Here is a 16,541-nt window from a genome sequence, read left to right on the forward strand (position 1 = left end):
GGTACTCCGCAAGGATACCGCCCTTCGATTGTGCCATTCCAGCACTAATTGAAGTGCTAGATTTTCCGGCCTGTTAGGAGACCGCTCCTGCAAAATGTGCGAGGAGATTTTTGCTGGTTGCGAGCTACCCGCCGATTTTCTAGCTGTACGTATTGCCCTTAATCCAAAGGTCACAGTCGACTGTCGGGCTAGAGACGTACGTCCCATCACCGTTCTTAACACTGTTTATAAGTTGGTGGCACGAAGTGTGGCTTCACGTCTTAAACAGGTAATGAATAAGGTACTTTGTCCCACTCAATCATGTGGCGTTTCGAATCGAACCACCTTCACCGCTGCTTCTATATACCGTGATGCTGTCTTACTCACCCACCGCCGACGCTCGAACCCCGGCTGCAATTGATCCCTAGATTTCGCCGGTGCCTTCGATAGGGTCTCCCATCCTTACCTGCTGGCCGTTATGTCGCGGATGGGTTTCGGGGAGCACTTCATAAGAGTCATCCGGCACTTCTTGGATGGAGCAAATTCCACAATCATTGTGAACGGCTGCAGATCACGACCAATTCCCATCAGACGATCAGTTCGACAAGGGTGTCCCTTGTCAGTGTATTTTATCGCTTTGGACCCCGTGCTGCGTGACATCGGACGAATGGTCGATGGTGTTCCTTTCCCAGGCGTCACCTTCCGCAGTGCGGCATACGCGGATGGTGTAGGTGTGTTTGTAGCAAACGCCAGGGACATCGATTCAGTTCGCCGAGTCCTCCACGTTTATGAACGAGCATCCGGTGCCATGTTAAAAGTCAACAAAATGGTGCTAATCCCACTAGGACCACGATCATTGACCATCGAGCGCCCATGGTTCCGGATTGTAGGGGAACAACGTATCTTGGGTCTTGAGGTGACTGCCTGTCCGCAGCGCATCTTAACACTCACGTGCAGGCGGATTCTCACGCGCATCAGAGGACTTTGCGTGAGTCTCACTGATCGACGACTCGACCTCAAACATTGAATCCAACTGATTAATACTTACATCCTATAACGGGCATGGTATGTAGCACAACTCCTTACGCTACCGAAACAAACCAGCAGAGCCATCTCACAAACAGTATATTGCCTGTTGTGGCGGCATGCACTATTCAAATATGATGCACAGACTTGTACACTGCCAAAGGTCGATGGTGGCCTCGGACTCATTGACTTTCCCCGCAAATGTGCGGCAATCCTGATTCACCGTATCGCCACTTTGCATGAGATTGACCCAGGTGGGACAACAGCGGTGCTTTTCGACCGTTATCGCCCACAATCGGCGCGTGAACCAGTATGTTTTACACATATTACATTCCGGATGACGGCAGTCAAGGTCTATTACCTCAATCAAAGTTACGTCCTAACAGTGGCCACCGACAAGGCACGCACATCAAAGCGCCTTTACTAGGCGCTTCGAGAGCCAGCCCACACCACATAAATTGGAGGACAGACGACCATCGGTCATCTGGCACCAAGCTTGGGCTAATATCAACCACCCAGCCCTCCCCACAGAAGTTTCAGCGCTATGGTATCGCGTTGTAAACAATTTAATACCCACTAATCATCGCTTGGCGGCCATCCGCCTATGGCCCTCGGCTGCTTGCGGCCGATGTGGTGACGTAGACACCAGAGAGCATCGTCTCTTATGCCCTCACGTCACAGAAGTGTGGGACCTTGCACGTGTGCTATTAGCGCTGATCGGTGGGACTACACTGGACTATGTGCCAATCGACTGGTTCCTTACGCCTGATATTCAGACCAACCCCCGACAACGACATAACGCAGTGGTGTGGCTCTTGGGCCACACCATTTTCACGATCTATGACCTTTGCCTCACCGATGCTGTCTCTTTCATGGACTACCTTTGGAGCCAGCATCGCCTGGCGGAATGTGACCGGAAATATACCATTACTTTTGCAAGATTTCTTAAAGTTGCAATGGTTCATGGTTATCAAAAGGTGGTCCAGGCTGAGTAAGGCACCTCGTATAAGAATTGCCTGAGTGTACCCCTGGATCTTTGTCACTCGGACTTTCAAACTACTCTTGACTTAACCATACCCCAGGTTTGATATTGGCCTTCTGGGCATCACTAGAGTAGACTGCTCTATGATACTGATAATATGGAAATTGGTAACATGGAAATTGTGTGAACGTTGTATGAAAAATTATTGGAAAATTGGAAAACACATAATCTATCTTAGGGGATTATTACTTCGTTAATTCTATGGGCTATGGGATTATCTCGCCAGTTTCGTTTGAGTGTGCTACCGTCGCTGTTTTTTTTTGCCTTCATTTCTGTCTTTATTTATTTCTTTCTATTTAGTTTTTAACATCATCACTTGCCTCACACCTGCAGAGGGAAGTGTGTTTCTGAGGAGTGTGTCGTCGCCCCCTGAGGCATAGCAGAGTATGCCTCCGCTTTTATTTGCGGTTTATGGCAATAAGTCTTGCTGCTAACAACACCCTGCTTTACGTGCTGCGTCGACACTAGAGGATGGCGGCATTTTTGGAGAGGAAAAGGTAGGGCTATAGGGGAGGTAGGAGGGAAAAAAAGTGTAGTATCTGCTCTTATCAGCTTAATATCTGATACGTCCTGCATTGCACGACCAGAATATTAAACTTATTTTTGGCTTATGACGGAGTGCTAGGGGCTTGCTCCACCTCTGTCGCGGGTTGGCCCGGCATTGCAGTACCGCCGGGATCGGCCCACCTAAAATTAATTAAAACACAGCCTGAAATGGGTTAACATTCTGCAGTGATCAGATATTCCGCTGGTAGCAAAACTTGTCGTAGTTGTTGATGTGCCCAGTAGTTAGTTGCTTACACACCACGATTTCTTTTAATTAATTGAAAATTATCTTAAGAAATTTTTTTTTTTTTGGTGTTAGCCAGACCGCACTTGCAGCCGCATTACGCTAGGCTGGTAATTTATGGTGGCACAGGACAGTGCCTTCGGATGCCTCGTTAGCGTCTCTTATGGTCCTATCGCAGATAATTTTAATAATATTTTTTGGAGTTATAACCTTAGCTCCTCGCGAACGTCGTCGTCGTCGTCGTCGTCGTCGCCGCCGCACGCACGCAGAATACGTGGTACACACGCACACACACATATGCAGTAGGCGGTGGACGATGTAAGCACTCGGCTAGGTGTAGCTCGCGCCAGTATAGCTCGCGCCGGCCTGGCGCTGCTGTGGGGCGGCCTCACGGCTTCTCCACTGGCCTGGCAGCTAGCGGCGTTCAAATTGGAGTCGCAGTTTACTCCTCGACATGGAGGGTGGTACTGGGCTGTTGACGAGTGCTCTCGTATTTTGTCGTTCCCTCCGGCACTTGCCTTTGCGATGTTTTCGACGGTCGCCTGTTGCCATATCGGCCCGCACCACCATGTGTGACTCCCACATGTGGAGCGTACATGCTGCAAGCATTTAGGCCCTGACACTGCGGTTTTTCATCTGTGGCGGTACTCCGCAAGGATACCGCCCTTCGATTGTGCCATTCCAGCACTAATTGAAGTGCTAGATTTTCCGGCCTGTTAGGAGACCGCTCCTGCAAAATGTGCGAGGAGATTTTTGCTGGTTGCGAACTACCCGCCGATTTTCTAGCTGTACGTATTGCCCTTAATCCAAAGGTCACAATCGACTGTCGGGCTAGAGACGTACGTCCCATCACCGTTCTTAACACTGTTTATAAGTTGGTGGCACGAAGTGTGGCTTCACGTCTTAAACAGGTAATGAATAAGGTACTTTGTCCCACTCAATCATGTGGCGTTTCGAATCGAACCACCTTCACCGCTGCTTCTATATACCGTGATGCTGTCTTACTCACCCACCGCCGACGCTCGAACCCCGGCTGCAATTGATCCCTAGATTTCGCCGGTGCCTTTGATAGGGTCTCCCATCCTTACCTGCTGGCCGTTATGTCGCGGATGGGTTTCGGGGAGCACTTCATAAGAGTCATCTGGCACTTCTTGGATGGAGCAAATTCCACAATCATTGTGAACGGCTGCAGATCACGACCAATTCCCATCAGACGATCAGTTCGACAAGGGTGTCCCTTGTCAGTGTATTTTATCGCTTTGGACCCCGTGCTGCGTGACATCGGACGAATGGTCGATGGTGCTCCTTTCCCAGGCGTCACCTTCCGCAGTGCGGCATACGCGGATGGTGTAGGTGTGTTTGTAGCAAACGCCAGGGACATCGATTCAGTTCGCCGAGTCCTCCACGTTTATGAACGAGCATCCGGTGCCATGTTAAAAGTCAACAAAATGGTGCTAATCCCACTAGGACCACGATCATTGACCATCGAGCGCCCATGGTTCCGGATTGTAGGGGAACAACGTATCTTGGGTCTTGAGGTGACTGCCTGGCCGCAGCGCATCTTAACACTCACGTGCAGGCGGATTCTCACGCGCATCAGAGGACTTTGCGTGAGTCACACTGATCGACGACTCGACCTCCATCATTGAATCCAACTGATTAATACTTACATCCTATAACGGGCATGGTATGTAGCACAACTCCTTACGCTACCGAAACAAACCAGCAGAGCCATCTCACAAACAGTATATTGCCTGTTGTGGCGGCATGCACTATTCAAAGTTGATGCACAGACTTGTACACTGCCAAAGGTCGATGGTGGCCTTGGACTCATTGACTTTCCCCGCAAATGTGCGGCAATCCTGATTCACCGTATCGCCACTTTGCGTGAGATTGACCCAGGTGGGACAACAGCGGTGCTTTTCGACCGTTATCGCCCACAATCGGCGCGTGAACCAGTATGTTTGACACATATTACATTCCGGATGACGGCAGTCAAGGTCTATTACCTCAATCAAAGTTACGTCCTAACAGTGGCCACCGACAAGGCACGCACATCAAAGCGCCTTTACTAGGCGCTTCGAGAGCCAGCCCACACCACATAAATTGGAGGACAGACGACCATCGGTCATCTGGCACCAAGCTTGGGCTAATATCAACCACCCAGCCCTCCCCACAGAAGTTTCAGCGCTATGGTATCGCGTTGTAAACAATTTAATACCCACTAATCATCGCTTGGCGGCCATCCGCCTATGGCCCTGGGCTGCTTGCGGCCGATGTGGTGACGTAGACACCAGAGAGCATCATCTCTTATGCCCTCACGTCACAGAAGTGTGGGACCTTGCACGTGTGCTATTAGCGCTGATCGGTGGGACTACACTGGACTATGTGCCAATCGACTGGTTCCTTACGCCCGATATTCAGACCAACCCCCGAAAACGACATAACGCAGTGGTGTGGCTCTTGGGCCACACCATTTTCACGATCTATGACCTTTGCCTCACCGATGCTGTCTCTTTCATGGACTACCTTTGGAGCCAGCATCGCCTGGCGGAATGTGACCGGAAATATACCATTACTTTTGCAAGATTTCTTAAAGTTGCAATGGTTCATGGTTATCAAAAGGTGGTCCAGGCTGAGTAAGGCACCTCGTATAAGAATTGCCTGAGTGTACCCCTGGATCTTTGTCACTCGGACTTTCAAACTACTCTTGACTTAACCATACCCCAGGTTTGATATTGGCCTTCTGGGCATCACTAGAGTAGACTGCTCTATGATACTGATAATATGGAAATTGGTAACATGGAAATTGTGTGAACGTTGTATGAAAAATTATTGGAAAATTGGAAAACACATAATCTATCTTAGGGGATTATTACTTCGTTAATTCTATGGGCTATGGGATTATCTCGCCAGTTTCGTTTGAGTGTACTACCGTCGCTGTTTTTTTTTTTGCCTTCATTTCTGTCTTTATTTATTTCTTTCTATTTAGTTTTTAACATCATCACTTGCCTCAAACCTGCAGAGGGAAGTGTGTTTCTGAGGAGTGTGTCGTCGTCCCCTGAGGCATAGCAGAGTATGCCTCCGCTTTTATTTTCGGTTTATGGCAATAAGTCTTGCTGCTAACAACACCCTGCTTTACGTGCTGCGTCGACACTAGAGGATGGCGGCATTTTTGGAGAGGAAAAGGTAGGGCTATAGGGGAGGTAGGAGAGAAAAAAAGTGTAGTATCTGCTCTTATCAGCTTAATATCTGATACGTCCTGCGTTGCACGACCAGAATATTAAAATCATTTTTGGCTTATGACGGAGTGCTAGGGGCTTGCTCCACCTCTGTCGCGGGTTGGCCCGGCATTGCAGTACCGTCGGGATCGGCCCACCTAAAATTAATTAAAACACAGCCTGAAATGGGTTAACATTCTGCAGTGATCAGATATTCCGCTGGTAGCAAAACTTGTCGTAGTTGTTGATGTGCCCAGTAGTTAGTTGCTTACACACCACGATTTCTTTTAATTAATTTAAAATTATCTTAAGAAATTTTTTTTTTTTTGGTGTTAGCCAGACCGCACTTGCAGCCGCATTACGCTAGGCTGGTAATTTATGGTGGACAGGACAGTGCCTTCGGATGCCTCGTTAGCGTCTCTTATGGTCCTATCGCAGATAATTTTAATAATATTTTTTGGAGTTATAACCTTAGCTCCTCGCGAACGTCGTCGTCGTCGTCGTCGTCGTCGTCGCCGTCGCCGCCGCACGCACACAGAATACGTGGTACACACGCACACACACATATGCAGTAGGCGGTGGACGATGTAAGCACTCGGCTAGGTGTAGCTCGCGCCAGTATAGCTCGCGCCGGCCTGGCGCTGCTGTGGGGCGGCCTCACGGCTTCTCCACTGGCCTGGCAGCTAGCGGCGTTCAAATGGGAGTCGCAGTTTACTCCTCGACATGGAGGGTGGTACTGGGCTGTTGACGAGTGCTCTCGTATTTTGTCGTTCCCTCCGGCACTTGCCTTTGCGATGTTTTCGACGGTCGCCTGTTGCCATATCGGCCCGCACCACCATGTGTGACTCCCACATGTGGAGCGTACATGCTGCAAGCATTTAGGCCCTGACACTGCGGTTTTTCATCTCTGGCGGTACTCCGCAAGGATACCGCCCTTCGATTGTGCCATTCCAGCACTAATTGAAGTGCTAGATTTTCCGGCCTGTTAGGAGACCGCTCCTGCAAAATGTGCGAGGAGATTTTTGCTGGTTGCGAGCTACCAGCCGATTTTCTAGCTGTACGTATTGCCCTTAATCCAAAGGTCACAGTCGACTGTCGGGCTAGAGACGTACGTCCCATCACCGTTCTTAACACTGTTTATAAGTTGGTGGCACGAAGTGTGGCTTCACGTCTTAAACAGGTAATGAATAAGGTACTTTGTCCCACTCAATCATGTGGCGTTTCGAATCGAACCACCTTCACCGCTGCTTCTATATACCGTGATGCTGTCTTACTCACCCACCGCCGACGCTCGAACCCCGGCTGCAATTGATCCCTAGATTTCGCCGGTGCCTTCGATAGGGTCTCCCATCCTTACCTGCTGGCCGTTATGTCGCGGATGGGTTTCGGGGAGCACTTCATAAGAGTCATCCGGCACTTCTTGGATGGAGCAAATTCCACAATCATTGTGAACGGCTGCAGATCACGACCAATTCCCATCAGACGATCAGTTCGACAAGAGTGTCCCTTGTCAGTGTATTTTATCGCTTTGGACCCCGTGCTGCGTGACATCGGACGAATGGTCGATGGTGTTCCTTTCCCAGGCGTCACCTTCCGCAGTGCGGCATACGCGGATGGTGTAGGTGTGTTTGTAGCAAACGCCAGGGACATCGATTCAGTTCGCCGAGTCCTCCACGTTTATGAACGAGCATCCGGTGCCATGTTAAAAGTCAACAAAATGGTGCTAATCCCACTAGGACCACGATCATTGACCATCGAGCGCCCATGGTTCCGGATTGTAGGGGAACAACGTATCTTGGGTCTTGAGGTGACTGCCTGTCCGCAGCGCATCTTAACACTCACGTGCAGGCGGATTCTCACGCGCATCAGAGGACTTTGCGTGAGTCACACTGATCGACGACTCGACCTCCATCATTGAATCCAACTGATTAATACTTACATCCTATAACGGGCATGGTATGTAGCACAACTCCTTACGCTACCGAAACAAACCAGCAGAGCCATCTCACAAACAGTATATTGCCTGTTGTGGCGGCATGCACTATTCAAAGTTGATGCACAGACTTGTACACTGCCAAAGGTCGATGGTGGCCTTGGACTCATTGACTTTCCCCGCAAATGTGCGGCAATCCTGATTCACCGTATCGCCACTTTGCGTGAGATTGACCCAGGTGGGACAACAGCGGTGCTTTTCGACCGTTATCGCCCACAATCGGCGCGTGAACCAGTATGTTTGACACATATTACATTCCGGATGACGGCAGTCAAGGTCTATTACCTCAATCAAAGTTACGCCCTAACAGTGGCCACCGACAAGGCACGCACATCAAAGCGCCTTTACTAGGCGCTTCGAGAGCCAGCCCACACCACATAAATTGGAGGACAGACGACCATCGGTCATCTGGCACCAAGCTTGGGCTAATATCAACCACCCAGCCCTCCCCACAGAAGTTTCAGCGCTATGGTATCGCGTTGTAAACAATTTAATACCCATTAATCATCGCTTGGCGGCCATCCGCCTATGGCCCTCGGCTGCTTGCGGCCGATGTGGTGACGTAGACACCAGAGAGCATCGTCTCTTATGCCCTCACGTCACAGAAGTGTGGGACCTTGCACGTGTGCTATTAGCGCTGATCGGTGGGACTACACTGGACTATGTGCCAATCGACTGGTGCCTTACGCCTGATATTCAGACCAACCCCCGAAAACGACATAACGCAGTGGTGTGGCTCTTGGGCCACACCATTTTCACGATCTATGACCTTTGCCTCACCGATGCTGTCTCTTTCATGGACTACCTTTGGAGCCAGCATCGCCTGGCGGAATGTGACCGGAAATATACCATTACTTTTGCAAGATTTCTTAAAGTTGCAATGGTTCATGGTTATCAAAAGGTGGTCCAGGCTGAGTAAGGCACCTCGTATAAGAATTGCCTGAGTGTACCCCTGGATCTTTGTCACTCGGACTTTCAAACTACTCTTGACTTAACCATACCCCAGGTTTGATATTGGCCTTCTGGGCATCACTAGAGTAGACTGCTCTATGATACTGATAATATGGAAATTGGTAACATGGAAATTGTGTGAACGTTGTATGAAAAATTATTGGAAAATTGGAAAACACATAACCTATCTTAGGGGATTATTACTTCGTTAATTCTATGGGCTATGGGATTATCTCGCCAGTTTCGTTTGAGTGTGCTACCGTCGCTGTTTTTTTTTTTGCCTTCATTTCTGTCTTTATTTATTTCTTTCTATTTAGTTTTTAACATCATCACTTGCCTCACACCTGCAGAGGGAAGTGTGTTTCTGAGGAGTGTGTCGTCGCCCCCTGAGGCATAGCAGAGTATGCCTCCGCTTTTATTTTCGGTTTATGGCAATAAGTCTTGCTGCTAACAACACCCTGCTTTACGTGCTGCGTCGACACTAGAGGATGGCGGCATTTTTGGAGAGGAAAAGGTAGGGCTATAGGGGAGGTAGGAGGGAAAAAAAGTGTAGTATCTGCTCTTATCAGCTTAATATCTGATACGTCCTGCATTGCACGACCAGAATATTAAACTCATTTTTGGCTTATGACGGAGTGCTAGGGGCTTGCTCCACCTCTGTCGCGGGTTGGCCCGGCATTGCAGTACCGTCGGGATCGGCCCACCTAAAATTAATTAAAACACAGCCTGAAATGGGTTAACATTCTGCAGTGATCAGATATTCCGCTGGTAGGAAAACTTGTCGTAGTTGTTGATGTGCCCAGTAGTTAGTTGCTTACACACCACGATTTCTTTTAATTAATTTAAAATTATCTTAAGAAATTTTTTTTTCGTCGTCGCCGCCGCACGCACGCAGAATACGTGGTACACACGCACACACACATATGCAGTAGGCGGTGGACGATGTAAGCACTCGGCTAGGTGTAGCTCGCGCCAGTATAGCTCGCGCCGGCCTGGCGCTGCTGTGGGGCGGCCTCACGGCTTCTCCACTGGCCTGGCAGCTAGCGGCGTTCAAATGGGAGTCGCAGTGTACTCCTCGACATGGAGGGTGGTACTGGGCTGTTGACGAGTGCTCTCGTATTTTGTCGTTCCCTCCGGCACTTGCCTTTGCGATGTTTTCGACGGTCGCCTGTTGCCATATCGGCCCGCACCACCATGTGTGACTCCCACATGTGGAGCGTACATGCTGCAAGCATTTAGGCCCTGACACTGCGGTTTTTCCATCTCTGGCGGTACTCCGCAAGGATACCGTCCTTCGATTGTGCCATTCCAGCACTAATTGAAGTGCTAGATTTTCCGGCCTGTTAGGAGACCGCTCCTGCAAAATGTGCGAGGAGATTTTTGCTGGTTGCGAGCTACCCGCCGATTTTCTAGCTGTACGTATTGCCCTTAATCCAAAGGTCACAGTCGACTGTCGGGCTAGAGACGTACGTCCCATCACCGTTCTTAACACTGTTTATAAGTTGGTGGCACGAAGTGTGGCTTCACGTCTTAAACAGGTAATGAATAAGGTACTTTGTCCCACTCAATCATGTGGCGTTTCGAATCGAACCACCTTCACCGCTGCTTCTATATACCGTGATGCTGTCTTACTCACCCACCGCCGACGCTCGAACCCCGGCTGCAATTGATCCCTAGATTTCGCCGGTGCCTTCGATAGGGTCTCCCATCCTTACCTGCTGGCCGTTATGTCGCGGATGGGTTTCGGGGAGCACTTCATAAGAGTCATCCGGCACTTCTTGGATGGAGCAAATTCCACAATCATTGTGAACGGCTGCAGATCACGACCAATTCCCATCAGACGATCAGTTCTGTCTTTTTCGACATGCGGAAGGCGTACGATACGACGTGGCGTCATCACATTGTTTCTACGCTTCATGGATGGGGTCTTCGGGGTCCTCTGCCGATTTTTATCCGCAATTTTCTGTCGTGTCGTACCTTCCGCGTGCAAGTCGCGGCCTCGTCTAGTTCCTCCCACGTCCAGGAGAACGGTGTGCCACAGGGCTCTGTTTTAAGTGTCTGTCTGTTTTTAATAGCCATTAACGGGCTTGCTGCGGCCGTGGGAAATTCTGTCTCTGCTTCCCTGTATGCTGACGACTTCTGCCTTTATTACAGCTCTACTGGCATTGCAGCTGTTGAACGTCAGCTACAGGGCGCTATCCGTAGGGCGCAGTCTTGGGCTGTAGCGCATGGGTTTCAGTTTTCGGCAGCCAAGACCTGCGTTATGCATTTCTGCCGGCGACGTACTGTCCACCCGGAGCCGCAGCTTTCTCTTCACGGCGAACTTCTTTCGGTGGTGGAATCACACAGGTTTTTGGGGGTGGTTTTCGATGCCCGGTTGACTTGGCTGCCTCATATCCGGCAGCTCAAACAGACGTGTTGGCGGCATCTCAATGCACTGCGATGTTTGAGCCACACCCGCTGGGGAGCCGACCGCTCTACCCTGTTACGGCTCTACCAGGCGTTAATCCAGTCCCGTCTGGATTATGGGTGCCTGGCATATGGCTCAGCATCCCCGTCTGCGTTGCGGGTGCTGGACCCAATCCTCCACAGCGGGATACGCCTTGCCACTGGTGCTTTCCGCACCAGCCCTGTGGACAGCTTACTCGTGGAGGCAGGTGTCCCTCCACTGCGGTTCCGGCGCCAACGTTTGCTGGCCGCTTATGCTGCCCATGTTCTAAGCTCGCCCGGGCATCCTAACTATCGTCTCCTGTTCCCGCAGTCAGTCGTCCGTCTGCCGGAACGTCGGCCCCAGTCGGGTTGTCCGATCGCCATACGCGTCAAGGAGCTTCTCTCGGGGCTTGGGCTTGTCCCTGTTCCACCTCCTTTCCGGGCACCTCTGCGTACACCCCCGTGGTGCGTTCCTCGCCCTTGCCTTCGGCTAGACTTGGCACAGGGCTCGAAGGACTCAGTCCCTCCAGAGGCCTTCCGCCGCCGCTTTTATTCCATCCTGGCCACGTATCAGGGCTCTGGCATTGTTTACACCGACGGCTCGATGGTTGCTGGTCGAGTCGGGTATGCGCTCACTCTAGGGGACCATTCCGAACAACGTTCCTTGCCGGCTGGCTGCAGCGTTTACACTGCTGAGCTGGTCGCCATCTTTCGAGCCCTAGAGTATATCCGCTCCTGCTCAGGTGAGTCCTTCGTTATCTGTAGCGATTCCCTGAGCAGTTTACGAGCACTCGACCAGTGTTTTCCTCGTTCCCGTCTGGTGATGGCTATCCATGAGCCCCTGCATACTCTTGCGCGTTGCGGCCGCTCTGCGGTCTTCGTGTGGACCCCAGGCCATGTTGGGATCCCCGGCAACGAGAATGTTGACCGGCTGGCGAAAGAGGCGACTAGTGCACCATCTCTGGACGTTGGCCTCCCGGAGACAGATTTGCGGGCGTTCCTACGCCGCAAAATTCTGGACCTTTGGGACACTGAATGGCGCGCCCTGCCTTCACGCAACAAACTTCGGGCCATCAAGGGGGCTACCGGTGTGTGGCGCTCCTCCTTGCGGGTTTCTCGCAAGGAGTCTGTTGTCCTCTGCCGGCTGCGCATTGGGCACACTCGGCTTACCCACGGCCACTTATTGCGCCGTGAGGATGCGCCTCTATGTCGCTGCGGCTCCGTTTTATCCGTGGTTCATGTTTTATTGGAGTGTCCGTTTTTAGCTGCGCTCCGGCAGTCGTTCGCACTGCCTGACTCGCTCCCTGCCCTTTTAACAGATGACCCGGCTATGGCTGACTTAGTTTTACGTTTTATTCGGGCAGGGGGTTTTTATTCTTTACTCTGAGTGTTTCTGTTTTTATCTTATTGTTTTGTGTTGATTCTGGCCTTTGGCCTCCGGTTTTAAACTGATTTTTAATGTGTTTCCAGTGGTTGGCTTTTCCTTTTTTATTTCTCTGGTCGGCCAACCACCGTCACACTCTGTGTGCTTTTAGTTCGTTTTGTCTTGTCTTTGTCTCAGTTTCTCTTGTCCTGTATCGTCTGTGATCTCTTCTGTTCCTCGTTTTTATTCTCTGTGGGTGTTCTTTGTCTTTGGAAAAAGGGACCGATGACCATAGCAGTCTGGTCCCTTTAATCCCCCAAACCAACCAACCAAATATCTGATACATCCTGCATTGCACGACCAGAATATTAAACTCATTTTTGGCTTATGACGGAGTGCTAGGGGCTTGCTCCACCTCTGTCGCGGGTTGGCCCGGCATTGCAGTACCGTCGGGATCGGCCCACCTAAAATTAATGAAAACACAGCCTGAAATGGGTTAACATTCTGCAGTGATCAGATATTCCGCTGGTAGCAAAACTTGTCGTAGTTGTTGATGTGCCCAGTAGTTAGTTGCTTACACACCACGATTTCTTTTAATTAATTTAAAATTATCTTAAGAAATTTTTTTTTTTGGTGTTAGCCAGACCGCACTTGCAGCCGCATTACGCTAGGCTGGTAATTTATGGTGGCACAGGACAGTGCCTTCGGATGCCTCGTTAGCGTCTCTTATGGTCCTATCGCAGATAATTTTAATAATATTTTTTGGAGTTATAACCTTAGCTCCTCGCGAACGTCGTCGTCGTCGTCGTCGTCGTCGTCGTCGCCGCCGCACGCACGCAGAATACGTGGTACACACGCACACGCACATATGCAGTAGGCGGTGGACGATGTAAGCACTCGGCTAGGTGTAGCTCGCGCCAGTATAGCTCGCGCCGGCCTGGCGCTGCTGTGGGGCGGCCTCACGGCTTCTCCACTGGCCTGGCAGCTAGCGGCGTTCAAATGGGAGTCGCAGTTTACTCCTCGACATGGAGGGTGGTACTGGGCTGTTGACGAGTGCTCTCGTATTTTGTCGTTCCCTCCGGCACTTGCCTTTGCGATGTTTTCGACGGTCGCCTGTTGCCATATCGGCCCGCACCACCATGTGTGACTCCCACATGTGGAGCGTACATGCTGCAAGCATTTAGGCCCTGACACTGCGGTTTTTCCATCTTTGGCGGTACTCCGCAAGTACCGCCCTTCGATTGTGCCATTCCAGCACTAATTGAAGTGCTAGATTTTCCGGCCTGTTAGGAGACCGCTCCTGCAAAATGTGCGAGGAGATTTTTGCTGGTTGCGAGCTACCCGCCGATTTTCTAGCTGTACGTATTGCCCTTAATCCAAAGGTCACAGTCGACTGTCGGGCTAGAGACGTACGTCCCATCACCGTTCTTAACACTGTTTCTAAGTTGGTGGCACGAAGTGTGGCTTCACGTCTTAAACAGGTAATGAATAAGGTACTTTGTCCCACTCAATCATGTGGCGTTTCGAATCGAACCACCTTCACCGCTGCTTCTATATACCGTGATGCTGTCACTCACCCACCGCCGACGCTCGAACCCCGGCTGCAATTGATCCCTAGATTTCGCCGGTGCCTTCGATAGGGTCTCCCATCCTTACCTGCTGGCCGTTATGTCGCGGATGGGTTTCGGGGAGCACTTCATAAGAGTCATCCGGCACTTCTTGGATGGAGCAAATTCCACAATCATTGTGAACGGCTGCAGATCACGACCAATTCCCATCAGACGATCAGTTCGACAAGGGTGTCCCTTGTCAGTGTATTTTATCGCTTTGGACCCCGTGCTGCGTGACATCGGACGAATGGTCGATGGTGTTCCTTTCCCAGGCGTCACCTTCCGCAGTGCGGCATACGCGGATGGTGTAGGTGTGTTTGTAGCAAACGCCAGGGACATCGATTCAGTTCGCCGAGTCCTCCACGTTTATGAACGAGCATCCGGTGCCATGTTAAAAGTCAACAAAATGATGCTAATCCCACTAGGACCACGATCATTGACCATCGAGCGCCCATGTTTCCGGATTGTAGGGGAACAACGTATCTTGGGTCTTGAGGTGACTGCCTGTCCGCAGCGCATCTTAACACTCACGTGCAGGCGGATTCTCACGCGCATCAGAGGACTTTGCGTGAGTCACACTGATCGACGACTCGACCTCCATCATTGAATCCAACTGATTAATACTTACATCCTATAACGGGCATGGTATGTAGCACAACTCCTTACGCTACCGAAACAAACCAGCAGAGCCATCTCACAAACAGTATATTGCCTGTTGTGGCGGCATGCACTATTCAAAGTTGATGCACAGACTTGTACACTGCCAAAGGTCGATGGTGGCCTTGGACTCATTGACTTTCCCCGCAAATGTGCGGCAATCCTGATTCACCGTATCGCCACTTTGCGTGAGATTGACCCAGGTGGGACAACAGCGGTGCTTTTCGACCGTTATCGCCCACAATCGGCGCGTGAACCAGTATGTTTGACACATATTACATTCCGGATGACGGCAGTCAAGGTCTATTACCTCAATCAAAGTTACGTCCTAACAGTGGCCACCGACAAGGCACGCACATCAAAGCGCCTTTACTAGGCGCTTCGAGAGCCAGCCCACACCACATAAATTGGAGGACAGACGACCATCGGTCATCTGGCACCAAGCTTGGGCTAATATCAACCACCCAGCCCTCCCCACAGAAGTTTCAGCGCTATGGTATCGCGTTGTAAACAATTTAATACCCACTAATCATCGCTTGGCGGCCATCCGCCTATGGCCCTCGGCTGCTTGCGGCCGATGTGGTGACGTAGACACCAGAGAGCATCGTCTCTTATGCCCTCACGTCACAGAAGTGTGGGACCTTGCACGTGTGCTATTAGCGCTGATCGGTGGGACTACACTGGACTATGTGCCAATCGACTGGTTCCTTACGCCTGATATTCAGACCAACCCCCGAAAACGACATAACGCAGTGGTGTGGCTCTTGGGCCACACCATTTTCACGATCTATGACCTTTGCCTCACCGATGCTGTCTCTTTCATGGACTACCTTTGGAGCCAGCATCGCCTGGCGGAATGTGACCGGAAATATACCATTACTTTTGCAAGATTTCTTAAAGTTGCAATGGTTCATGGTTATCAAAAGGTGGTCCAGGCTGAGTAAGGCACCTCGTATAAGAATTGCCTGAGTGTACCCCTGGATCTTTGTCACTCGGACTTTCAAACTACTCTTAACTTAACCATACCCCAGGTTTGATATTGGCCTTCTGGGCATCACTAGAGTAGACTGCTCTATGATACTGATAATATGGAAATTGGTAACATGGAAATTGTGTGAACGTTGTATGAAAAATTATTGGAAAATTGGAAAACACATAATCTATCTTAGGGGATTATTACTTCGTTAATTCTATGGGCTATGGGATTATCTCGCCAGTTTCGTTTGAGTGTGCTACCGTCGCTGTTTTTTTTTTTTTTTTTTGCCTTCATTTCTGTCTTTATTTATTTCTTTCTATTTAGTTTTTAACATCATCACTTGCCTCACACCTGCAGAGGGAAGTGTGTTTCTGAGGAGTGTGTCGTCGCCCCCTGAGGCATAGCAGAGTATGCCTCCGCTTTTATTTTCGGTTTATGGCAATAAGTCTTGCTGCTAACAACACCCTGCTTTACGTGCTGCGTCGACACTAGAGGATGGCGGC

The 16,541-nt window shown here is 50.4% G+C and overlaps 4 pseudogenes; all 4 read left to right on the forward strand.

The window, feature by feature from the left end:
- Positions 1–2,526: 2,526 nt before the first annotated feature.
- Positions 2,527–2,739, forward strand: LOC126421540 (U2 spliceosomal RNA; annotated as a pseudogene).
- Positions 2,740–6,008: 3,269 nt separating this feature from the next.
- Positions 6,009–6,221, forward strand: LOC126423179 (U2 spliceosomal RNA; annotated as a pseudogene).
- A 3,277-nt stretch (positions 6,222–9,498) lies between these two features.
- On the forward strand, positions 9,499–9,711 carry LOC126422104 (U2 spliceosomal RNA; annotated as a pseudogene).
- Positions 9,712–13,128: 3,417 nt separating this feature from the next.
- LOC126424020 (U2 spliceosomal RNA) lies at positions 13,129–13,264 on the forward strand (annotated as a pseudogene).
- The last annotated feature ends 3,277 nt before the right edge of the window (positions 13,265–16,541 follow it).

This window comes from Schistocerca serialis, chromosome 1 (genome assembly GCF_023864345.2).
Source record: "Schistocerca serialis cubense isolate TAMUIC-IGC-003099 chromosome 1, iqSchSeri2.2, whole genome shotgun sequence".
Taxonomy (NCBI): Eukaryota; Metazoa; Arthropoda; class Insecta; order Orthoptera; family Acrididae; genus Schistocerca; species Schistocerca serialis.